At 35.8% G+C, this 27,842-nt stretch overlaps 1 protein-coding gene across 1 annotated transcript in view; it reads right to left on the bottom strand.

Annotated features, from left to right (window-relative positions):
- The window catches only part of LOC103897090 (protocadherin-9), a 153,407-nt gene that overhangs the window by 69,820 nt on the left and 55,745 nt on the right, over positions 1-27,842 (bottom strand). The window lies entirely within an intron of this gene.

The following is a 27,842-nucleotide window of genomic DNA, read 5'->3' as shown; positions in this document are numbered from 1 at the left end:
CCAGAAGAGGCACCAAAATGATTAGGGGACTGAAGCATGTGATACAAGAGGAGAGACTTAAAGACTTTGGTTTGTCTAATCTTAAAAACATAAGATCAAGGGCAGATCTTGTTGCAGCCTTCAACTACCCGACAGGCGAATATGGAGAAGGTGGAGACAGACTCCTCTTGAAGATGCACATAAAAAAGACAAGAAGCAAAGGACACAAGTTGCAGCAAGGGAAATTTCAATTAGATATTAGAAAAAACAAGTCACAATGAGGGTAGTCAAATATTGGAAGAGGTTACTGGACAGGTTGTAAAATCTCCATCATTGGATATGCTTGAAACTTGACAGGACAACACCATGAATAAATTGCTTTAAGTTGGTCATGCTTTCAGGAGGGCTTTTAGTTACCACATGGAATGGGTTGTCTGCCATTTTAATAGGATGTTTTAAACCATCAAGGATTTCACATGGAAAAAACTATCACCATCACCTTTCTGAATTTCTCCTTACATTCTCTCAACATATCCCTGACATAATAACTGAAATATACACAAAATCTTTGTCCAGCTTTTCTGCTAGCATGGCTCAGCAACATTTGCTTCAGAATGAAGATTCCTATTTGCTTTTTTTTCCCCATATGCACCACACCTTTAGACTAGATAGAAGGAAGAAATTTTTTACAATGAAGGTGGTGAAGCACTGGCACAGGTTGCCCAGAGAGGTGGTGGATGCCCCATCCCTGGAGACATTCCAGGTCGGGTTGGACAGGGCTCTGAGCAACCTGATCTAGTTGAAGATGTCTCTGCTCATTGCAGGGGGGTTGGACTAGATGACCTTTAGAGGTCCTTTCCAACGCAAACTATTCTATGATTCTATGATCATATGGTGACAACTTAGAAGAAAAAAAAATCACTGCAGAAATAAAGCAATTTTTATTTTGCCTAAACAAACAAAAATAAACAAAAACATACACAAGGATGAAACAATTTGTTTAGTGAAACATGTATTTCTTAACTGCAGATGGGTTTAACCTCAGCTAAACAGAACACATGTGAATTAACTCTGCTTCATATTAGATTTCAATAAAAAATATTTTAGTGTGTTCATGTTCGTACACACATTTTTGAAGACTGCAATAACCAGAAAAATAAAAATATGGCACATAACCAATATTTTAGTTTAATTTTAAATTCCAATTTTTTATTTACAGTTATTAATCTGTATTAAAATTAAACGTTCAAATTAAGAGCTTCCTTGATTTATGTGTTAAAGCTCAAATATATGATTAATTTGTCAACTCAAGTGATTACTACTGCAGTTATAAAATATGGATCTCTTTATCCATTTTAGTATGGGGGAAATAAACCACTGATAGTAAACACTTTCAAAAGCTAAACACTAAATTGAATACACTCAACCCTTTTTCTCCAACTTTCTGTCTCAGTATTTGAAGCAAGCAGCTGACCACTGAAGTTCTAAATAAAATTCAAAATAAATATTCGAGATCACACAAATAATATACATACATTAATATATAAAATACATCTTAGTATGGGGGAAATAAACCACTGATAGTAAACACTTTCAAAAGCTAAACACTAAATTGAATACACTCAACCCTTTTTCTCCAACTTTCTGTCTCAGTATTTGAAGCAAGCAGCTGACCACTGAAGTTCTAAATAAAATTCAAAATAAATATTCGAGATCACACAAATAATATACATACATTAATATATAAAATACATCTCATTAAAAACTGCATAATCACTGAGATATAAATTCAGTATAAAAAAAAAAGTATTTTTTTAAAGATTAATTACAAAATATTGGAAAGTGCTAATCAGATGATACTGGACACCAATACTGCACAGTATCATCATTTCAAAGAAAAAGGCCGTTTAGATGAATAATTATAGTCAACTTAAAAAGAGCTGACTTTACTTAAATAATAATTCATCTCCATTTCAGATTGAATTTTTCTTGTGTCGGGTGCAATTCTAAACATGGCAGGAACTTAAATCTCTGCTCTTAAACGTTTTCTCTGTTTGATAACCTCTGGTTTTAATCTGAAATGTACATCATGCACTTGATTGTCCTTCCTGTGTACCGATGTCTTCAAAATTCTAAGGGAGCACTCTGTCCTATTGTGTTGATGTCTGTAGAAGATGCTTTGTTAAGACAACCTTCTGATTTAATGTTTCTGCTGCATCTCTTGGCTGAAAAACTCAGTGTGCACTTGGCTATGAGCATTTCCTTTGCTGCAGTGCAATGATGCCCTTGTTTGATGAATTAAGCATTCTGACATTTTTAAAGTACAGTTGTGATGTTTTATCCTATGAGTACAGTATATAGAACCAACATCAACTGTTACTAGTAAAAGCTTGAGGCTTATGCCCACTATTGTTGAATTTACCTTTCATTCCACATAAAGTAAATGAGCTGGAATTAACAGGTTTGTCCTTGCAAAAGTGAACAGGAAGTCTGACAAAGTAATTCCCTGATAATCACAGCAAATTAGTCTTGAAGTCCACTGACATGGAAAGATTCTTACTGGCATCAAGCCTGAGGAGCAGGCATAAATCCCTTATCGTAAAATAATAGTATTAATTGGGAAATCTTAACTAAGAAGTTAACTTTTTTTTCCTTCTTTCTATTTTTATCCTCGTTTAGAAACACAGTTTGCTAAAAATTATGTGTATATATACACACAGCATATATGCACACTAGTCAAATTTTGAATACATATCCACAACTGGAATGTCTACCCACATCTTGCTTTGGAGCTGTGTGTGGAAAAGAACAAATTCACACTTACCAATTGTGAATTTAGAAACATTTTATTTTCAAAGATATAGCTTCTCACAATTACATGCAACACAAAATGTTGCTCTCCAGACATGATAACTTACTCTGAGAGAAGCCTAGAAGCCTGATGTGGGGAAAAAAAGCCAAAAACACCAATCCCTGTTAGTAGAAGCAAACGTTCCAGAGTTTTACACATGTATCTTGAAGCTGTCAATCTCACACCAGGGACTGATACTGATGAATTGACTTAACTGCTGAAGAAGCAACAATCAGATAATTGAGACACACACTCCAAGTTACTCTTGTAACTGTGTGCATGTTCCAGCGTGTTTTGTAATTGTGCTAGTATTCCTGGTTTGAGTCTCTGCGTATTTATCTGCATACGTGTGAGATCTTAGACATAGCAGAGCAGTGAAAAAAAACCACCATGGTGAGTTATACATTATTACAGAAGCATGCCATCCCTTTCTACATTCTGCAAATGCAGGATTTTGAGCACTCAATATTGGTACTATTAACTACAATGAAACAAACTTCCTTATGACATGGGAGTTTTTTTGTTTGGTTGGTTGGTTTGTTTTGTGATGGTGTGGAGTTTTTGTTTGGGGTTTTTTTTGGGGGGGGAGGGCTAGTGGTTTTACTTTTTCAAAAAAAAATATTGGTAGTGATATTCTTACAGCTACTACTAATTGTCACATTGGCAGGAGTTATTTGGAAACCAAAGCTAGTTTTTAAATTCTTGTACAAATACGGTAAGTAAACTTCTCAGAACCTCAGAAGCTTCCTAACCATCATAGGTTTTTTTTTTTTCTCCCCTCAAAACTGTACAGATTTAGGTCTATACATACTAAGAAACACTACCTCTGTCTAGTAGCAAGAAAGTATTTAATCTCATAAAACAAAGAAACCCTTGTAGTCTCCAAAGTCAGTTCATACCACTGGTGTGGATTAACACTTACAGAAGCACAGAACCTCTTAGGGATAAGATAACACCCAAAGCATGTCCAAATTGATGGACATATGTATAAAAGTTTAGACACCTACATAAGTGGCCTCATAACTATATAAAGAAGCAGAAGAGGTCTGAATGTATTGATGATCATCTGCATGAAGGAAACACAGACAGGACCAAAAGACTGAGGTCTGAAAATACGAGGTATTATACAAACAAGAAACATTTTGTGCACTGCAAAAATTACAGTTAAAATAGAACAGTCAACAAAAGGTGGACAAACACAGAATGGGGTTAATGCCATCCAGGATTAAACACTGAGACAGTGGTCAAGGTATGGTGGCAACTGACACCATAAAAATACCCACACCCATACAGGTTGTACCTCAATGCTCTCACAGTCCAAAGTTAGCCGCTACTTTTTAGCACTCAGTTTGAAACTTTGAGTCAGAGGGACCTAAAAAACAGGCTTGAGTTCCGTTCATACTCACTCTCAGTGAAGATCTCTCTCAGCCCATACACAAATTTTTAAAGATGCAAAGTTTAAAAAACAGTCTTAGTCCAGGCAGCAATTGCAGCGCATATATTCACAGAATTGCTGAAGTAGGAAGACACCTCTGTAGGTCATCTAGTCCAACCCACGTGCTCAGAGCACAGCCACCTACTGCAGGTTGCTCAGGGCCATGTCCAGTCAGGTTTTGAATATTGTGAATGATGGGGACTCCGCAATCATTGCTTAAACTCTTCCAGTGTTTGACCACTCTCACACTAAAACAGTTTCTTGTGTTTAAGTAGGATTTCCTATGTTTCAGTTCAAGCCCACTGCCTCTTGTCCTTTCACAGGATACCACTAAAAGTCTGGGTCCATCATCTTTACTTCCTCTAATCAGGTATCCATACAGCTTGATAAGGTACTCCTGAGCCACCTTTTATCCAGGCTAAACAATTCCAGCTCTCTCAGCCTCTCCTCATATGACAGATGCTCCAACCTGCTCACCATCTCTGCTGTCCTTTGCTGCACTCACTGAAGTACGTCCATGTATTGGGGAACACAGACCTGGACACAGCACTCCAGATGTGTCTTACCAGTGCTGAGTAGAAGGAAGGATCACCTCCCTCAGCAACTGGCAATGTTCTGCCTAATATAGCTAAGGAGGCTTTTGGCCGCCTTTGCCACGAGGGCACATTGCTGGTTCATGTTCAAATTGTTGTCTGCCAGGACTCCCAAGTTCTTCTCTGAAAAGCTGCTTTCCAGCTGGTCAGCACCCAGCCTGTCCTGGTGCATGGGGTTGATCTTCCCCAATTGCAGGACTTGGTATTGCATGTCATTGGACTTCATGAGATTCCTGTTGGCCCATTTCTCCAGCCTGTTGATATACCTCTGAATGACAACACAGCTACCTGGCATATCAGGTGTATCTCATGTACACTGATGACTACAGCTGAAGTTTTGGAACAAAATGATCAATTCTTTGAAGAATGTACCTCAGGGAGTTCAAGTACATGAAAATTGGCTAGACATTACTCCTTAAGCTGTCAGTTACATATGGCAAACTTCAACGCTAACTTAGGGCTTACCCCTCCTCTAAAAAACAAAAAAACCTACTTGTCCCTGGTCAATATGGAACGTAATCATGTCTTGAGATATCATGATTCTTTGATGATATCTTTGACAATGATAATCATTGATGATGCTGTCACACTGACTTAAGACTTTTATTATGCTGTCCATAAATTGTGAAAATTAGTGAACTACCTCAGAATTAAAGATCTCCTGTCTATATCTACTCTAATTTCCAGAAGAATAGCAACAAATTTGTAGAAGAAATTCACATCTCCATGACCAAGATACATTCTGAAATAAAAAACAAAACATCTTGCCAAACTACATATACATATATGCTTTCCAAAACAACTTTCATATATCACCATCATAAATTAATGTAGAAAATCAGGAACTTCAAAAGACAGTAAGATAAGAGATCCTGCCATGCCTTATCATGCAGCTCCAAACTCTGAAAAATACTTAATCACTTATCTATGTAGATATGTACTCAACATAGTTTTTGCAATTGCCCAAGACCTAGTTCAGCTTACTTAATCTACAATTACATGATTTAAAGCAGTCACTGAAAGCCTCATCTTCCTTCTCCAGATAAGTACTCCAATCACCAACTTAGCATATGTACAACAGCGCTTGACAGAGAGAGGAACCTGAAACTCCCCAAAAGGAATTCACATGCTCTAACAATTTGACTACTAAAAAAAAAGAGAAGAATGCATCTTCTTCTCTATCCATGTATTGAAAGATGGGGCTAAGGTGCTTAACTCAAGGTGGTGAATCCTCTAGTAGGTGGACATTTCCATGGCACCTCAGTTGTTTCCTACCGACTAACTCAGGGCAGTTTCACTCAGAATGATGTCTTCTGCGAGACTCTCTTCAGCAGATAACTGCATGGAGAGAGGCATAAAGAGCTCAGGCACACAATCAAAGGTAAGCTCCACAGACATCAAGCTCTCAAACAAGCTTTTGGGTTGTCTGATACACTTTTGCAGATCTATTCCCAGATGCCTACTTATATTGACACCCAAACATCTCTAAAAATTATAGCTCGATACAGCCAAATCAAGACAGAGTCATCATAAAGTGTCTTCAGAGTTAAACTGATAAGAGCAAATGATAAAAGCACTGAACACTCAAAATTTTTCATCAGCTAGATTTCACCACTGAAACTACTTTGACTGAAAATTAAAGGCCAGCATGTCAACAGAGTGTCAAAGACTTCCTGCAGAAATACGAGATTTAGGAGAACAGTGGTGAAAGTAGTAAGAAAGATAAAAAGTTTCATCAACAATATAAGGAGACACATGAAATACAACAATACTTAAATAGGAAAGAAAAGGTAAAACACAGATGGCTCTTTGCTTCATTAGAGACACAAGAAAAAAAACAAAGGAGAATGTGCAAAAAAGGTGGCTAACATGGACAGTTTTAGAATCAAAGGGTGAGAATTGCCAGCCTTTGGGGAGTGGGAACATCTAATGTAGTCTGTAGAACAGCAAACTGCATTATTACAGGTATTGGTTTATTTATACCCTCATGCATAATGCATCTTCTACCCAATAATTACCTTCCATAAAGCATAGTGGGAATTAGCTTTATAGAGAATTTTTGATTGATATTACTATTGTACATGAGATGACAAAGTTCTTTGCTTTAAAGAAGGACTTTAATATCAAGGTTAGTAACTGGTACTCTGCATCTGGAGATAATTCATGGAGTCTGTAGATGATAATATGAATAAAATACTCAGCCCCATTTCATTATCCCATTCCAACACAACTGCAGTCAACACACAGACTCTCAAGATACATAAGTAGCACATATTTGAAATGAAAATCTTTCTTCTAAAAGCTGTACAGTTATATTTGCACCATGTCTATTATCCCTTGTCGGAACCACTGGGGGGAAAAAAAAAAAAAAGGCAACATCAAGCCTCATGCTTTCCATAGCTTCCACTTTCAAAGGAGAGAAGGCGTAAAAGTGGCTGTCTCACTAAACTTCCAACACAAAATGATACTGATTATCCTCCCATGAAACATGCATATTGTTTGCTCTTACTATTCATCGAACATTCTTTACTAAAGAAGGACTTGTTCTTTGCCAGACAACTTCTTTATTAAAGCTAGCAATGGTGTTATCATGCTTACAGCAGAGTAGCAGAGATATAATCCTTCTTTGTCATGCCAAAAGCAGACAAATAATCAATCATGTGGCAATTAACAAGGAGAAATACCATTATCTTTATCAAGCTTTCTAGTCTTGCATTTCATAAACTAGATGGAAAACATACAGGAGAAAAATGTTAATAGAACAACAGCTCTACAAGCCAAGGCTCAGACTTTTACCCCAGTAACCCAAAGTACGGATATTTATAAAGCTGACAGGCCCATCAGTACCCCATGTGGAATGGGTTCTGATGATCAGAAAAGGGTAACGTATGATCACCTTTTAAATTATTTTTTTATTCCTTTTGTTACTTTTTATATCCTGATGAGCCACACACCCTACCACAGATAACCAAACCTTGTTCCACAAACAACAGTACAGTTGCTCTGCATATTAAATGTTAGATATTCATTAATTCATTTAGCAGAAACAGTTTAATAAACTGGGGGGAAAAAATGTAAATTTGTAAAATACTTTTCTTGGTGTTTTTTTGTCTTAAGCACGTTCTTTAATGTTGTGGCTTTTTCAGTTACTGATTCGCAAAACTATGTGCAAGTTGAGATTGCACATACTTTAAAGGTATTGAGTCTCAAATTATACAAGCATATATACCATGTAACATTTGCAAAAAATTCTCTCAGTAGGATTTTTGGTTTTTATTTGCAGTACTTATGTACAACTAATAGTACATAAGCAAACTAGCACGTTAGCAAAACCTAAATTATGCTTTCAAGCTGTTACTTGCATTTTAAAACACAGTTGGTGCCATGTTAACAGTGACTTTAGTCAGCATAATTCTCTCACTATCATTCTGTGGATTCCCTACAAGAAGAGATTGTTGTGTAGCCTACAGCACACCAAAGAATGTGGTTTGATATCCACCTGTCAAGCTAGAATTTGCAACCACAGTAATTAGTAGTGACTGGGTTTTGACATGCTAAGCGTGATCACGCTCCTTAAAATTGCTGAAATAGAAACCTGAAGGGAGGGGAAGAAATTTTGAGAAGTATCCTGGTATCAGTACACTGTTATGCTGTGGCAAAGTTATTCACAGTATTGTAATCCAGTCACTACAATTTCTACCAGGATTCAAAGGTCTACTTTGTGATAGCCACGTTGATCATTCTCAAAAAATGCCCCCCAAACAAACAAAACAGAAACACAGTTTTGTGTATAGCATATATCATGACTATTGCTGAAGGAGATGAATTGGCAGATTCATTAGTCAAAAATATTCATGCACTTTCGACATGACTAAGTAGGACAGAGGAACCCTGCACAACAAATAGGGCATTTGCTCCCAGAGCCTATATATTTTGGGGAAATCTATTGCATATGAATCCTCTTAGAGGCACTGTTGCTCAATAATTTTTGTGATATTTCTTTCCTGCCTAATAAAAATTTTTTCAGTATTTTTGAACACATTGGCCTACAGGTACCTTGGAATATCTTCTAAATAACAGTGTCAATATGTAGGAGCTCTCTGGAAAGACATGTTAAACCCAGTGAGGATTTTTAGAGGGGTTTTTTTTGCTTTTGTTCTTTTTGCTGTGTAGGAAGGAACGATACCCTTGCACCATTAAATATACAGAGCAAACTAATCTTAAAGTTTTATCCAAGGAAATATCTGTATTATATTGCATGAGGGAAAGCAGTTTTCAGAGAGCAAATATTTAGCACTCTCTAAAGAAACTAGGTTTACTGGCAACATCCCAAACTGGGTATCTCAAAAGCAGAACCTCCCAAAACATTAGCCACTCCCAAAAAATTTGTCTGTGATCTTTTGTTGGTAGGCACAAATCTTGTAGTTAGAACTTTGACATTTCAGGCTGCATTTCTGGAAACAGTTCAACAAAGATCTAAATCTGTTTCCATCCTGAAAATATATTTTCTGTGACTATGGGTAGTTTTGAATTAAAAACTGTATTTCTGTTAATTGGTCTCTGGAACAGAACAAATTCTGGAAAAAAATAGTGTTTGCTCAGCACTTCTTATTTTCACAGTTAGCATTTAAGTTCCATTCTAAAGGAATATGGAAAGGGGAATGCAGGCACACAAGTTCTTAATTTCAAAACATTGCCACTTCCTCTATTTATATCACAACTGCTAAAGGTACAACTCTTCAAATCACACTTTGTGGCACACCCAAAATGTTAGCACGATAAGAATATCTAGTGAGAAGGAAAGGGGAAAGCATTCAGAAAGGGTTGCTGGTTTTTTTACATAGAGAGTACCTAACTTTTGTTTAGGCTCTAAGGAATCATGCATTGAAGATTTCTTGGTTTTTATAAATTGCAGTGTAGGGTTGCAACTTAAAAGGAATCCAAGAGGAGGAAAAAAAAAATAACCCTTGGTATTTCCACATCCACCGTTTTCCTATATGCATACGATATACAATCATATATACTACAACAATTGCTTATATCCTTGCATGTAATTTCTGAGGTGCATTGGGAATTTCTATTTACACTGGTATTTTCAGAACTATGATCTTCACTCACCTGAAAACACTTCTGTGTGTGTAGAGCTCAGTACAGGAAAGTACATCACGGAAACATGAGACATTAGCTACCTTGCACATAAATGTCTACATAGCCAATACCTAGAAACCCACATAGCTATAGTGCAACACTTAAACTACTGAAAAATATAATATTCTTTTAGCTGTGTTTTAGTGGGAGGGAATTCTAATACTGACAGAACCTAACCCCTGCAAAGGGTTCAAACCTGCAGCTTTTAACAGAAGTGTTTGCTTCTTGTAGCTCAGGCATTCAGGCTCCTAAAGGAGTTTGAGATTAAAGTCTCAGTAATATCCTTTGAATTTCTTATCAGCTAATTCAATAGCTGACTGACTGTTGTTGCATGCTGATTGTTGTAGAAGTCATTCTTATTCATCTATGTTATGCATTGCATAGGGGGCTGAGATGTTTAATATGGGACTGTGAATTCAGTGACAAATCTCTAAAAAGTTTACATATCACAGTAGTTTTCTAGATCCAGTCCAAATTGCTCAAAGTCTTCCTAAGTATATAATATCTCTCCTTTCCTCTTTGCCTTTATTATTCCTAAAGTATAATGTTAGTTTTCAGGACACAGACTAAAGTTGCACTAATTTAAATCTACAGAAATTTTTACTTGGGTTTCTTTCTGATAACTGCACTTTTACAGACTGAAATAGATAAGTTTAAGCCACATGGTGATCCCAGGAGTGGTAGCTGCAAGGGATACTTAAATATATGCAAAACATGTTTAACATAAAAATTATGGACTTCGCATAAACAAAAAAACGTGTGTCAAACTATTGTAGTTCTGATATTATCAATACTTAGTACGGCAGTATTGGCATTATAAAACTAATTTACATGGTTATACAGAAACATTTTAAATTCAACATACAAAAGAACTTAAAAAAAAATAAAAATAATTAAAATGGCCTACCAGATCACTACCTCAGTACTTGGGTACTAAAGAACTGGAATACCCTGGACAGTAGGAAAAAAAGATTAGTAAGAAGGAAAGAAAACCAAAAGATTTTGCATGGATCCCTCTTGCCTTAGGTGTTTTCAGCTCAAAGCCAGAGATTTAGAGCACTTATAACTGGACAGACCCTAGCAAAAGCATTCAAGTGTCTGTGTACTCCATCAAAATAGACCTAAAGTGTACTACTCAGTAGAAATGGTTAGGTGTAAGCAAGCAAATTTGCAGGTTTGCAGGTTTTATTAGCTCAGTTCTCATGCCATGCTAAAGCAGTAAGACTATTCTAGACTTAATTTGATCCTGAAAGCATCATGGCTGCATTTGCATGATGCTTAATCTGACCTAATCAGCCTCGTAAAACCAGAGCAGCTTGATGTCACTGCATCCGCAGCACGGCTGCTCTACAAACCTGTTAATCCACCCACAAATAACAAAGAATTGACTGTTTAAGGTATAGAGAAATAAGCTGTAGGTTGACCCTTTGTAACTGGAACTGAAATGTTAGATTCTTTTGGTAAACTACATACGGACATCAGTTATATTTATTGAAAGATACAGTAGAAAATGTGAAATTACAGCAGCTCTAAGTTTAGTACAGAGATCTTCACAAAGACAAAAGCACTGCTGATTTTCTTCTCTGAGGGAAAAAAGCTATTCAACAATAAAGAAAAAATAGATCTTATTTTTTTAGACAAGATTCATTAAGAACTTGAATGGGTCTGTCTGCAATCTTTTGCGCTTCTGCATTGCCACACAGAGGAAAGCAAAAAGGGTGTTTCCTAGGCTTCTTATCTGTGTGCTATTCTAATACTACTCACACAAGCAATTTGTTTTAAGAGACATACTATTTGTAGCTTGACTACCACATTACAGTTCTGTGAAGAAAATTGCAACACACAAACCCCCTTAACCTCTATTAGTCTTCAGCTGTATGGAATGCATTTTAACCTGTCAGATCTTGTGTTCCACTGCTCTAAGATCAAGCCATATGTAATATTCATCAGTTTAAATAATGTTGGAGACAAACACTATTCACAGCAACTTCCTCAAACACTGAAACAAGTAACTGCTGTTGAATATTATAATACCATTTGTTATCTATCTCAGCAACAGAAATAGTTCATTATTGGACAAATTAGTTTCTAAGTTACTGATGCTCAGCCATAAATAATTGGAATCAGCAGAACTGTTCCCAAGCATTTTTCTGCTGTGCTGTTACATATGGTAACTGCTTGGAACGGGTAAAAATTACGTATTTCAGGAAACATTTTTCTTCCATATATATGTGTTTCTGTTGCATTTACTGCAAGCTATATAATATCAGGTTGATCTTGTAAATGAAACTGACAGAGACATAACTTTCCTTAGTATCTCAAAAATTTCTAATGACAACTCATTAGAACTGGTAGTTCTGCAAACACCACTATTTTGAATGAACAGCATAAAGACGCTGTAGGTAGGTTCAGTACATGCTGCAGTATGTTATCAGGCAGTTAAATTAAAAATGGTAATGCACTAGAATAAGGTGCAGAGTCTTCCTTCAGTAAAAAAACAGTCTTAAACAAACAGACAACAATGGTACCTTGTCTAGAACCACAAACATATAGAATGAATGGTATCTTGCCTTTGTAGACAACACTAGCTCCATATACAATAATGCAAAGCAGGGAATTCTGCACTGGGGCAACTCCTATGTTTCCTTTGATAAGGTAAGGACTCTTGTCTCCTAATTAATTTATAAACGCTCTGCTGATCTAGAAGCTTTATACACAAAGTCAATGTAAATCTGTCTGGAATTACTACCCCAGCTAACGAATGCTGTTATACCCCAGTGGAGAAGCTGTTCCCATGTATCCTCAGTTTAGCTGGAGCTAGTGTGAGGATGTAGGAACAGAGCCAATAAGCCATGGTGGGTAGAATAAGCTTTGGAGGCAAGAAGCAAAAAACTTTAAAAAGTTACTTTTTTTTTAAATCACTGTAAGAAGAAAAACTTGTGTGACTACCTGTATAATCTCCCATGTCAAAATCAAATACACTCATGATAAAACCTATGAAAGCTGCTAAAACTGATATTCTGAACCAGTTCTATATTTTCATAACTGCAGTCTGCCTGCTAAACCCTTTTTAACCTCTATTACACTTTCACTGCAAAATAGTTAAGAAATTGAATTTTCACAATGAGCTAAGTTAAAACTTACTAGCTATCTGATGGCATTGATCCTACTTTTTTACTTCATTGTTATTAAATATTTACCATCTTCTGGAATTTTACACTGCAATGACTGCCATTTTTCAGAACCTCCCACTGTTTTGTACTGTCCATGAGGTTGGAAGGAAGCAGCAAAGGCTAGTATTTCTCTTGCTACATACACAAATTTTCTCAATACCTTCAGTGGTACAATACTCTCTCCATTCTGGAAACAGAATACAGGCTTTATGTACCACACAGGTTACATATCTCACCTCATTCTGCCTATAAAGTGCAAGAATGCACTGAGGATAGGAGGCTATCCACAACTGGAAATCAGTTTGTGGAAAATACAAAATATGTTCTCATCCCTGTGAAAGAATGATTTTATTACAAATAGTTGCTAATATCTTCTAGTTATGTTTTAAATACCTTATGCTCTAGAATTGTTACACCTCATGTCAGTCACAGCAGTGATGAAGAAAGGTACTTTAATGGTCTATAACCGTATTGTAGAAGTCAGGTGAAAATGAAATAGACTTCTTCCATTCATTGTTCTGGTAAAATGTGACCCAAAGCACATTAAATCCACAAGCAGTTCTTCAAATTTCGATCTAGCCACTTAAGCAGTAAGGCATGAACCATTCCTTTGCATTAAGACTATCAGCATATGTAACTCTCAAGATAGATAGGCTTCTATTTTTATTCTTTTATTGAAATTTATTGAAGGTCTACATAATACTTTTCTCAGGATAACAAACTTAGTAGCTCCTTGACTATATTCAATCTGTTTTTGCAGCTCCAGTGGCATTAAATATTTACCTTCCACTTCTGAATATTCAACATTTTAATGAACACCTTCAAGTTTTCCCTGATAACTCCCACTGTCTTACATCATGCAGTTCGAAAATCATAGCAAAGGTTAGTGTTTCTCTCATCACATGGAAAATTATACTTGTATCAGATACACTGATGCAGAAATGGTACTTTCATAGAATTAGGTCTCAAGTGACTTTAAAACACATAAAAAATTCCCAAAGAAAAACAAAATAATAGAATGACAGGTTAAAAAAAAGATTTTTTTCCCAATTTTAAAATGCATACCACGATTCTTAGTTTAAAGTAGTTTCAAATTTGATAATTTCAAATTTGATAATAGCCATTATGAAGGAATAACCAGGTCTAAGGATCCCCTTTACTCTCGGGAGTTGATAACCTGTGGTAGAGTCAGTTTCAGAGAAAGAGGCTTCTGCATTCCCTGGGTAGGTAAGAGGGGAGCAGATGTGAAGTGTACTGACTGAGCAAATGCCACCCCTCACACTATCTGCAGCTTTCCTACTCACAAAATGTTTCTTCAGACTACACCTAGATTTTTTAAATTGTCTTCCTGAACCAGAGGGTTAGAGGTGATTTGCACAGATGGGGCCCAAGAAATAGAATGCAGTTCAAGATATGTCCTTAAACTAAGCTGGTTGAAGTTTTCAAAACCCAGTGGAAAAAAAAAAACAAACAAGCAGAACTGGAATTTCAGAACAAATATCACAAATAATAGAACTCATCAGTATATGAAAATATTGTGTGTGGGAAGAGACAAAAGGTAGCCTACAATGGAGAGAGTTCTGCTTTAATTTTTGTTTTCTTGCACTAGGGCAGTAAAACATGTACAAACAAATACACATTCCAGATGGCTAAGGCAAGCATACTCACTCCTAATAGATTCAAGACATTGTTTAATACCAACTTCACTCTCGTGGAAGCAGAATTATCCCTGCAATACTGCCAAGGTCAGTGAAAGCATAAGTTGCCTGCTGTGCAAGTATCACTGCACCATCCAGAACAACCCAGGAGATGCACGCTAGGTAAGTGTCCCTGTCCACATTAAGCCACCTTTGTTGATAAATTGTGCTTGTGTAGGCATTAGAAGGACCTTAGCTAGAGCAAAATTACATGGAAATTGAGCAATAATTGGGCATAACTAATTCATAAACAGACAACATATACATCATGGTTTTATTTGTCAAATCTTGCCATCTGTTGCATATGTTGTAAGTAGAAAAATCAAAGAAAAGGAGCTGATTTTTCCCCTACAGTGATCAAACTCTTTTGAATTCTTCTATCATCTCCTTTCAGATTGTAATGCACAGAAGTTCATTGACTTAAGGCCATTTTGCATATTTCTGACAGCCAAGAAACAATGAAAAATAGGATTATCATCTGAAAGGATGCCAAGCATTTGAAAACAATTTTAAAAAATAAAATGCCTCTTTTCTTCTGAAGAATTTAATTCAGATTTTTTTCCAAACCTGTTTCAAACCATACCACCTGCTACATTAAGAAACAAGTATGTTATAAAACTCTTAGTAGCATGTTCTATTTGGTGGCAGAAACAAAATTCTCTAGTGAGCAGACAAATACAAAAAGATAACTTGGTTTCCAAGGCTCCATGTTCAAGAAGACAAAAACAGTATAATGATGTCCTTATATCCTTTTCATTATTCATTTTTTTAAAATTGCTGATTAGCAGAATGTGACAGTAAGGAGTCACATTAGGCTAACCTAACAATAAATACCAAATCTATTTACAACTTCATACAAAACAAATTTTCTGAAGATGAGCATCTTGCCAAGGATTTCCTGTACTTTGGAATTATTTCAAAATTATTCACTAAACACATAAATATTTATATCATGTGTGTTCATATATGCATATGTTTGTATTTGTACACACATAAATACATACACACAAACATTAAAAGTAATTATTATGAATGCAGGTGGCTGCATGTAAAAGACATGCAGGCAGACATGTTTCCTTTACCCTTTCCTTCCGGCAGATACCTGGGAAAAGCAAGTCAGATGGAGGGAAAAGCACAGGATAAAATATTATTAACTTTTATATGAATGTGATGGGCTAGGGCTTTAAGCTGAGCATTCAGGAATGACATGTTGAGGCTGCCATATATCTGTCTTTGACTATATTATCTCATTGCTATATAAGTAACTAAAAAGCAAATAGAATTAGAAAGAATTAAAAACTGACAACAAACATTATTGTACCGAGTATTTGAATGGCATCCTCAACATTCACACAGTTTTGCACCTGCCACACTGGGCTAGATGAGTCAGTATAGTCGTTTTTAAGTCTTATAGTCAGGCGTCACTAACGGGCAAGCCTATCTGTTTACAGAACCAGATTGTATTCACAGTCTCTGTTTTTGGTGTCTATTTCTCCAGTAACTGATCAGTGAAAAGCTGTAAACAAAACCATCTGCTGGTGTCAATACTTTTTCCTAACCAGGTAATCACTTTCTCTGCATTAATTGCTGCTCATTTCCTTCCAATGTAATTTTTCAAGGGGAGTGATGCGGCTAGTATGGGAAGCTCAACAAGTTTTGGCTTCCAACTTCCTTTACACACAGCAAAAACATGTTTTAGGCAAGGTTATCTACCACGACATTTCCATTTTACAACTAGTTAAACAAGCTATTAAGTGTACAATCTTAAAGTTTTATAGGCCTTGGTTTCACAAGCTGCTTAAAGGCAGGCTCGATCTCTTCAGCCTTGTATTAAAATGGCCACACTGTAGCCTGAAACAACTGGTGTCTCTGGTCAATTTTAACAGATTGATTTATGAAGTGTCATAATGCAGCTGCATTATTAAGTCCGAATGGGATTTTCAATCATGCTAATCCATCTTTATTGATCAACTTTGGTTTCTGAAAGAAAATGGTTTCCTCTAGGAGTAAGCAAGATCTTTATATAAAAGCACATGCAATGTCATCCTTAAGGAAAACTCCGTATTTTTAACACCATCACTTAACAATAACGTAAACAATGTCTTCCATCAAACTTTTCCTAACCAGACCAGAGGATTGCATGCTTGAGGCATATTGAAGGTTAAGCTAGCTTCTATTTTTCCAAGATGTTTGAAACTGACACATTATACTTGTCTATTTACAAAGATATTAAAGTCTGTTATCACATTCACATTCCACAAAAATTGTATAAGAAAACAGTTTACGCTTAAAGTTCTCGTAAAGTCAGTACCTGCTGTGGCCTTAACCAACAGCTAAGTAGGCACAATCTACACAGCATCACACATTCATATTAAGTGGTCCTGATAGCACAAATGGTCATGTGCAATAAACCATTGTTTATACAAACATGTTTATACATACAAGGGCATCTGAATAAAGGCTCTCATAGGCAGAAAAGTATTTAGGTGAACTGCTGTTCTGAGAACAGCAGGCAAAACCATGAGTACATCCACCCTATTTCAGTCATCAATGCAGTTATAAGAATTTCTAGCTAAAAATTACTTCAGTTATCACCTTCTAATATCTGAGTGTTATCTTCCTAGTAGGTCAGCAATGACTATTTTTGTTGTGCCAGCAAAGCTGCCCCTAAAATATATTTTACTAAGAAATACCTTCAAGGCATTGGGTTCCTTGTGGTATAATTCATACACTTCAAAAAAATTACATGCAGGATGAATGTGGTCCACAATGTCTGCCACTGGCATTGTTTACCTCCAGGTGGAATTGAATTCCCTGAACTCTGAAGAGCAACATAACAGTAATGCAACATATATGAAATCAGGCCATTTGACCTCTACCTGTGTTTTAAATTATAATTAATCAGGAAATGATTAAAAAAACCAAAACAAAACAACACTTAAAGTTACTAGATGTACAAATTAGTCATGTTTTCTGTGAGAAATAAACATGAATTTTAATACCTTTAAAAAACTAAAAATTTCACTTCTTTCATGCTGTCCTACTGTTTTATCATTTCAGGCCTTATGTTTTCCTGTTTACTATTTTCTAAACCATCTTAATGTGTGCAAATACGTCAAAATATACCATAATGCTAATATTTGCTATTTTTATTAAGACTTTTAAAAATAAATACTTTGTATACATTCATATACACTTCCTAAACAGTCTATTATATTTATTCTTCCCAGAAGAGAATAGAAGTTACATATTGGCAGGACCACATTACTGCTGTGGCCAGTTTCCAAGGATCAGGAAAACTGTAACTTTTAAAATACATGTCGATAGTTCCTGCTAGTGTTACTTTTTGGATAACAAAGACATTTATAGACTCAGGAGTTCATGAAAAAGGAGACCGCACCAAGAATTTACTACAATTCCCACTTCTATTTTTAAGTAACAACTAAATTAATGGCAACACTAATTTCTTTTAGCCCCCACATTCACATTCTGGTAATGAAACACTTGACAAAGTGAGACATGCTGAAAACAGAATCACACATTATGGTTAGAAGCAACTTAATAGTTTGCTTCTACAAAAATAGGAAGGTGCAGTTGCCAGGGATGGATTTTTTATCCTTCTGTGAGGCCCATTGCTTGACTTATTGAGCCATCCCTGCAGAAAACAACATAAATACCAGATCCAGGGAAAGGGAGGAGATAATACTTTCAAGTATGACTGGCAGTGAAATTAACCCATCTGGCAGCAGAAAGCATTAGACTATCACAGCTGTAACATGGAATTTCCCCCTGAAACAACCTGAAGAATAATAAAAACTGTTTCAAACAGAAACAGAGGAGAATGAATGAAAAAGAAATTTGTTTGGGTTCTTAAGAAACTGTTTCAAAGGGGATGGGGGGGGGGTGAAGAGTGGGAGGGTTGGAAGCTGTTCCACTGGGAACAGTGGGGGCGAGCACAACCTCTTAAGAAAGAAAAAAACAACAAAATGTTTAATTGTGCAACAGAAGCATCTGAACCTTTTCAGAAAAGCTGAGTAGGTCAGATCATAAGAAGTCTTGATAGTAAGACCAGATCCTTGGTCTTGTTCATTTCATAATTATTTACTTCCCTCAAGGGTGGGTTGTTAGGGTTTTTTTGTTTATTTGATTTTTCCCTTTCCTTAAAGAAACAACCAATTTATAGTCTTTGCTTCTTCCTTTAATGACTTTTAAGGAATCAATGTCTGGGGTTTAAAATTAGTTTGAGTTGGACACATGAAAGGCCATTAGGTACTATCTGAACTATTTTCATTTATCTCCTCTTCCAGCTCTAACCTGCTAATTAAAAGGGGAAGAGGAAAAAAATAAACAAACAAACAAAAAAAAAAAAAATTAATTTTAAATATAAATCTTTATGTATGACTGGCCAATGGAAATCAAAGTCTTTGTTTTACTGGTTGTAACACATGCAGGAGTGGGGTGGGGGCTACAAACCCAGGTTCAGGTCTCCATTTCAACACAGGCCTGTTGTTTCCAAAGTTAGATAAGTGTGCAATCAAAATGCAATAAGAACTGGGTGGGGGGCTTGCTTTCTTTGCTTTTAAAGAAGCCAAAATTCTCTTGCCTATTCCTAGTGGAGGGACATGAGGCCTCCAGCCCTCGTGCCGTTGTGCACAGCACCATGCAAACCTTTCATTCAGACTGCAGTCCCCACTTGGAGTCTGCTGCTTTAAAGAACCAGCATATGACACATCTCAACTCTCCTCAGAGAAACATGAATGATGACAAAGGGTGAATAGCTTTAGACTAGCACCATCAACTCCAAAGTGACTGCGGTTTGCAATTATCATGAAAAGCATGATCTAGAAAGGGTGTTGTGATGTTAGCCATGCCAATACTTCAGGGCTCTCCCTATCACAGCTTCAGTCACTCCTCTGAGCACTCCAGCACTGCATGAACAATCCAAACTCACATCAAAACAACAGCATCAGAGTGCAGCACAGCAGTAGAAAACCAGTAGTGCTGAATGACTTATTCTTCAACAGTAATTGTAAAATAATTTTAAAATGAGATCAGAATTGCTGCAGATATTCTTGAGTTTCTCTGATTCTCTTTATTCAATTCCTGTGGTTATCCAGGAAGCATTAGAGTAACAATAGACATATGGAATGAAGTCAGTGAGGTTTTCTTCAGATTCTACTGGGGGAAAAAACAACTAAATATGCTTAGCAGATGTAGCTGATACAGTGTCACTGTATCTGGATATAACTTCTTAAACCTCAGGGTATATCTCAGGAAAAAGAATTAAAAGTAGCCCTAAGGACTTGGTATAAAATTTACGCAAATACATACATGTACTGCATTTGCAGTGTTGCTAAGAATTCAGTTACTGGGATGCCTTTCAGTCAAGTAGTCAGTACAGCCCCAAACATGTGACAAGCCTTTAACCACCATCAACACCATGTGAAAACTTTTTTTTTTTTAAAGTACCTTACTGTTCATACAAACTAAGCTTATGTACAGAAATAAAGAATCACTCAGCTATATGGAGAACCAAATATTTACACTGTGTTAAACAATTTCCTCTGGGTGACAGTTGTGGTCAGTGAACTACGATAGCTAATCTGCTATGAAGATTGTTTATGCCCCAATGGATCACAAGCTGACTACAGCTAGTCCTCCAGTAGAACTTGACAGAAACAGAAGAGCAGCTGCTACCAGGGTAAAACAGCATTCCTTGAATGTACAAAAAGCATGTGTTTTCCTGTGAAGCGGTCTCTAACTTCAAATATATCTGATATTCCATCCGAGTATGGAAAGAGTGTCTATCACTGTTATAATCCACTGAAATTAAAAAGTCAGATTACACAGATTCATCTGTATGCTCAGGTAGTTTTTTGAGTCATCACTCCCATCATGCTTTATCACATTCCTTAAGATTTCCATTATCTTATGTCCACTTAGTTTGTATAATTCATTATTTTGTACCTAAGACACTTTAAGCTCTTTCAAAAGAAAGCAAAACTGACATAAAAGGACTAAGTGGACTTTGCTGATCACCTGCAAAGTAAATCTAATGTTTAAAAATGCAACTTGATATTAAGAGTCATTTGTGACCTAAATTGCTATTAGTAGTGTTTTGTAGCAGCTTCAATGACTATCTTTAGCCATGACCTGAACACAGATGATTTTGAGCATAAAGGTACCTAAACCCTTCCTGTGTTCTGCCTTTAGGACTCGAGATTGAGGAAGAAGTGTCACACAAACACTGTCCTTTTCATCTCTCTATTAAATTGCTAGACATACAATTCAGGCAGTGCATTATCACAATCCTTCCCTGCCCAAGGAGACACAGATCCACACTTCTAAACTTCAAGAGTGCTCTCATTGAGTTACAAAGTCTGAGACATAATCTCTCTGCTCACACATCTCTGCTTTCCAGGGAACATAAAATCATTAGGGAAAACAGGGGGAATTGACCTGTGCACTAGCTTTAAGACATGTTTGGACTTTTTTCCTGGGAACATAAAGATCAAAGATTTTTTTTAATATAAATTTTAAATCAAGCATTCATTGACACAAGGACTGGGATCCAGGTCTCCTAGGCAAAAACACTAACCTTTCTCTCTGAAACAATAAAGTTGAAAAATAAGTCACTGTAATAAGGACTATACAGATTAACTATGAAGTTGGTATTAGTCCTAGCAAACTGCAGTTCACCCAAACAATACAAATAAAATGCATGATTTCTTCCCATTTGTATGATAAGTTTTAAGAAATAATATTTCACACCATTTCTCAAAGACGGTTTAAACACTGCAGTATAGTTGCAATTCTTGTTATGTGACACCAATAGCTGAGCATTTTTTGTTGTTTTAAAGAAATGGCAGTAAGTCACCAGCTATATCAACGCTAGCTAAGACTTACAAATCCTTAGGCTAATTTACTCTGACATTATCTTCATTGACTTCACTAGGAACTGTGGGGTTTTACTGTACTGAACATAGCAAATACCACTTCCAAGTTCCTGTCCTCAGATCTTTTTTGTTAATAAGGGTAATAATATCAGGATAAATTCCTGATTCACAGGAATATATTTTCTCATTTACTTTGTTTTTATTTCTGAAATGATTTGGTGATAAAAGGGTCTAATTCAAAGTCTACTGAACTTCACAGAAGTTTCTCCATTCAGTTCTACTGAGTGGTATTAATAACAGTCTCAATATGCAACCTATCAATGCTAATGGCAATGGACCTAATTCAGCAAGTTTCATAAACGTAAATCAAGTTTTTAAAATCATTAGTTCCCTCAGTGATTCAACACCTTCAAGCAAGTACATTTTTAGGTGAATCTGACGTGAAATATGTGTTAAGTACTATGTTGTGTGTTGGATATTCCACAGCCTGTAACATTGCACACCATCACACAATTGGTTCCAACTCATCTCTGCCACTGCGTCAGTCTGCAAGTGGGTCAGACCAGGTACTTTCTCTAAACCCAGGTCCCTTTCTGGGATGCTTGGGAAAGTAGAGCATAACATATTGCTGTATGATATAGTACAGACCAGGAATATTAGCAACAAACTATAAGATACAGAAGTTAATGATTAGGCAAATCTTAAATAAGAGAAGCAGAATAAATACTTATTAGAATTTGTTAGAATTGTTAGGTCAATTCACTCGGATTTCATTTTGAAAAGTATAACTGAGAAATTTCATAGGTTTCTGTACACTTTATTTCTTTCTGAGGAGAAAGACTAAAGCCATCTGTTTCTTGTTTCAGTGTTTATTGTTAAAATTTTTTATTGCTTTACAACCCTTTTCATATATCACAACACTTACCCTTTTAAAATAAAATTGTTACAAAAGGGAAAAACACTTAAACAAAACATTTTGATATATGAAAGAAAGCCATAATGCTTTTCCTTCACAGAGATCTTCAGTTTGTTTTCATTCCAAATCTCAAAACAAAGCCCGATTTGGAAATCTTGCAAAAGTTTTGGTGAAATACATTTGTTTATTGTTAGTGCTCAGATGAGATTTGGAAACAAAAACATTTTGTGAACATTGTGGTGTAATTATATATTATTGTAAACACTTCACTTAATTAGATTTAACCTCTTTATCTCAGGATCACTCTTGCAGAGACTTTATCAAGATGTTTCTTGTATTATATATACTGTAATTCTTAAAAAAAAATATGTAATCCATGACACTTTATCATAGCTATTGCCCTGGCAGAATAATATGTTCTTACTAGACGTCTTCACACATTTTCTAGTAAGATTTAAAGTAAGCAGACTTGAAGAATATTCAATCTTTACATTGTCATGTATTCCCCTGCTGACAAAAATGTTTATTCATTACAACATCACTTTCAAATCAAGACATATGGAGATTAATCATTAAAAAAGGGGGGTTATAATTTTGGGTTTTTTTAAACAATGATGTAAAAATATTATAGCTCCCTAAGTAGGTTTTAAGATCAGTTTTTGCCATTTTGGCTGAGCAATATTAACAAAATAAAGCAAAGGTTTTCCTAAGCACTGTCTCATCAGAGCATGTACATGAATAAAACCTAGCTTCTATGGATTCTCATTTATTTAAAAAAAAAAAAAAAAAAATTAGTTCTGGAGAGATACTGTATTTGGATTTGCTAAAAGCGAGACACAACAAGAAAGCAGAATAAAAGTTACTCCCTTTGAGCAGCATGCAAACAGTTCTGAATAAAACCTATTACTCTTTATGTGCAGCTGGCATAATCTGACACAAACATACCTCAACAGCCACATACAGAATGAGTATAAAATACCCAGTCATGGTATTTTAGGCTCTTTCATTGAAAAAGAGAGTTCAGTTGCTCATACTCACTTCTAATACCACATTATTAATGGAAAACATAACATTAATGTACAGAAACATGTGTGTATACTTTTTTTTTTTTCAGTTTTCTATACAGATTTAAGAAATTGTCAGATTAAGATATTACAACTTTAATTTATCTGCACATGGATTTACTGGGTACATGAAGGAGCAGAGAGGACAATACAGAATAAACAGACTAAGAAGGCTATAACCTTTCCTTCTCCTTCATCCTTATAACAGTGCTGAAAATTCACATAGTCCCCAGCTGCTGCTTTGCACTTTGACTTTTTCCTCTAAATACTCTAAAGCCAACAGAAAAATAAAGTGCGTGTCATAGCTAACAACTGTCTCCTTCAGTCTGCATACCTGTGAGCCAGCCAACCATGCAATTCATCGGGTGACTAAAGCTTCAGAGCTTACACTGTCTCCTCTAATCACAATTTCACTTAAACTCAGATTCGGGTACTTACAGCCACAAACAGCTTCACTGAATGATATATTACCAAGAGACATAATAATTCATCATGAGAAGGGACTATATATCAGGTATCATGTTACAAGAAATACTACTAATTAGTATTTCCATTGATTTCTATAATAAAATGCAGATCTGATCACAATTTGTCTTTAAGTACTATTGTAAAAATAAAAGTAGTTGAAATAATATTCATAAATTGTAATACTTCAGGACATGTAAAAAGGCGAACTTCTCACTCCAGTGAGCTGAGCAGCAGCAACAGTTATTTCTGCTTTTAAACAATTTTTTTTTTTTTTTAGTCAAAGCTTACTCGCTTTGGTACAGGAATAATTTACATTCTAAAGCCTGATATAGTACTATTGTAAAAATAAAAGTAGTTGAAATAATATTCATAAATTGTAATACTTCAGGACATGTAAAAAGGCGAACTTCTCACTCCAGTGAGCTGAGCAGCAGCAACAGTTATTTCTGCTTTTAAACAATTTTTTTTTTTTTTTAGTCAAAGCTTACTCGCTTTGGTACAGGAATAATTTACATTCTAAAGCCTGATATAAATTGATTGATTAATACAAAAAAATCTCCAGTAGGTAACAGGAAGCAGAACTCTAAAAACAAAATGAAATCTCAAATTTTATCTTTTTTTAAATTCTCTTTTCATTGCACTATTTATCTGAGTAAATCGAAGGGGAAAAAAAAAAGTCATGGCCTAACATTTCTCCAAACCTGAAACACTTCTAAATGGATGCTGAGAAGTGATGGCAATCTGACTTCCCACTCTAAACAAATAAGTATAATACTTACCATGGATTTGGAGGGGAGAAGACATTTTTAAGTTAGAAAAGAGTTTTATTTTTAATAGCTCCACTCTCCATCATAATGAAGCAGTAAAAAATTTCAAAAGCTCAACTGAGGTCTGTCAGACTATGACAGATGAAGATATACAAACTGTTTTTCTTTCTTCTGGTGGATACAGATGAAATGAGATCCTAGTCCTGTGAAACACTATTCACATTCTAAATGGAGCATAGTACTCCCAATCCCCATTGACTTCAAGTGCTCATGTTAAGTATTATTTGTTGCACAGAAACATTTTTCAGTCTCAGGAGGTTTAAGCTCCACTCGCATGAATAATATCCATTTTTCCATGTAACTGATAGATTTAGGGAAAACTGTTCTTCATGCAAATTAGTTTATACCATGAATAGAATTAACCTAAAACAAAGGTATAAAAAAGTAATAGAAAGCTTCCCTTCCATCTCCAGTTCAAGTATGGGGGTGGGGAAATGATTCTGTTCCCTGTGTGAACTGCAGTTCGTAGTTTGGCTGCTGTAAAAAACTTAACACAAACTGTAGACGTTGATGTCACGTGCAGAAGATCCTCACAGTATTATTTCCCTAGTTATTTCAGAGCGGTGACAAAAGAAAGCAACTTAAACATATATTCAAGCCTCCCTTACTAACAGCATCAGTTCTGTCCACCTTCTCTTTTTTTTCATTTTATTGCAACTGCTGTTTGCTTGGAACCAGCAAAGTGAAAATACAGAAACAGAATCACATGGGCACTGCTGATAAATACTACAGTCCCTAAAATATCCAGTCCATTTCCATATAACCTGATGGACACTCCAGCTCCCTTTAACTACCACAGGGTTATAGTTCTAAACTACAAGTAAACACACCTGAAACCACAGTCCAATGTAGCTATAATCAATACCAGACACACACACTTATCTCACCCTAGAGAGGAGAGGGGGAGAAAAACACTTTGCTCATTCTTTGGAAGGACTCACAGTATTCAGTGACAGAGGAAACCAAACTGGCCATAAGAAGGTAGAATGTTAACCTTAGCCCACCCTCCCACCACCACTCCATCAGATATAGCTCAGCCTATATAAAGTGGAGAATTAATGATAAATAGATGAATTGCAGAATATGTGTTACATACTTGCTTTGACAAAACTCCTTTTCCTACTACTTCCAGCAGTATCCAGTATAACTTTCTCCATAGCACATAAATTTTATCCAAGACTTTATGCCTACAAAGGAGAGCCTCCACTCCCTTTTCTTATGGTTTAGGAATGACTTATTCTACAAGGTGTCTCATTGTTTGTCTCATTTTACTCCTCTCATATAGCATGCCTAGATACAGAACTGTCTAATTAGGGCTAGATTCTACCTAGCAAAAGATGGTGAGGAGGGATTAAAGATGATGCTTTTCACAAAGTCTGTGAAGAAATGCAATCCAACATTACTTTCTTAATTCTTTTTATCTATTCACAGTGCAGGTGTGTCCTAATTGGCATACTAAGTTAAATTAAGAGACCAGGAAACACGCCTGCCTCCAGTTAAAACACACAAGGAAGGGCATACCTCAGATCTTCGTATCCTCTCCCCCCAGTACTGAAGAATGCAAACATTCTTTCCAAAGTGGGGGGGGGATGGAGGAGGGGGAAGCAGGAGAAGAAAAAAAAAATTTCCAAGAGAAAGTTTAAAATGGCATGTTGTATCATAAAATATCAGTTAAAAATGACACTATCTTTCACCAAAATATTTCTGCTAATGTACTGCTGATTAATTTCTCATGCAGAATATTTGTCAATGTATCTTTACACATACACTGGTATATAATGTAGTAATTGAGCTCAATAATGGAAAACTGTCATTTCATTTGACTTACTGGTCCATTAACACAGCTTGCTTCATGGTTGAAAAGTTACTTTAAAATTTGCTTGAACTGCAAATTATTTTTCAGATGTTTCCTCTCTACTCCCAAGGGTTCCTTCTTTACTTGCACATTTCCATATATGTAATATTATAGAAGTTAATACAGATAGATAAGGTTGTATTGTTTTTTCATTGCTATGACCACAACAATTTCTAAAATATTCATATATTCTTATCATCAAAGTAAAACAACACGTATTGTCCTAAACAGACTTCTACAAGTGCACACAGTATTGAAGAGAAGACATCCTTTATCCATCAGGATACAGTTTGGCAGACATGTCACCTAACAGTAATTCATGGGCACTTTTCAAATGTGTAACTACCAAATGCACATGCAGCCTGTATGTACCTGATCCTGAACTCTGTTTAAAATTTCAGGTTTAAACTCTCCCTTGGCATAAATATAGCTTAGTCATCATCACTGAAATATTCAGGAGTAGTTCTCAAGAGAGGCTTTTTTAAGTGACCTATATTAGATGTAGTTTGGAGTGAGGCTCATCATAAATGAATTATTGACTACAATACAGGTGAATGCATTTATCATGTTTTTCTCCTTCCATGTGTTATATTGTTACGCATTTGTATGCTTTAGTCTCCAGGTTGAAGATATTTTTTGAGAAATGGGTAGTATCACACAAGACAGAAGCACTACCTGTCCTATGAGAAAGGAAGTTATTTTCTGAATTGCTGCAGGTTTCATCAGTGGGTAGGAATTGTGCTAGACCAGACAGAATGTCATTTGGATTATACAATTCTTTCAGTTAATATCACAATTCAGATATTTTGGGTCTCATTTTCACAATGTGAAAGCTGAAGGTCTTCATGTATTTGCACAAACCATTAAAAAATTGTTGATGCATATTTGATACCTATGAGTGCAAAAATTTCTTCAATTAACATGTTCTTACTGCAGCAAC

The sequence above is a fragment of the Aptenodytes forsteri genome, unplaced genomic scaffold, assembly GCF_000699145.1.
Source record: "Aptenodytes forsteri isolate BGI_AS27 unplaced genomic scaffold, ASM69914v1 Scaffold43, whole genome shotgun sequence".
NCBI lineage: Eukaryota > Metazoa > Chordata > Aves > Sphenisciformes > Spheniscidae > Aptenodytes > Aptenodytes forsteri.
This window is presented reverse-complemented; position numbering and strand designations above follow the sequence as displayed.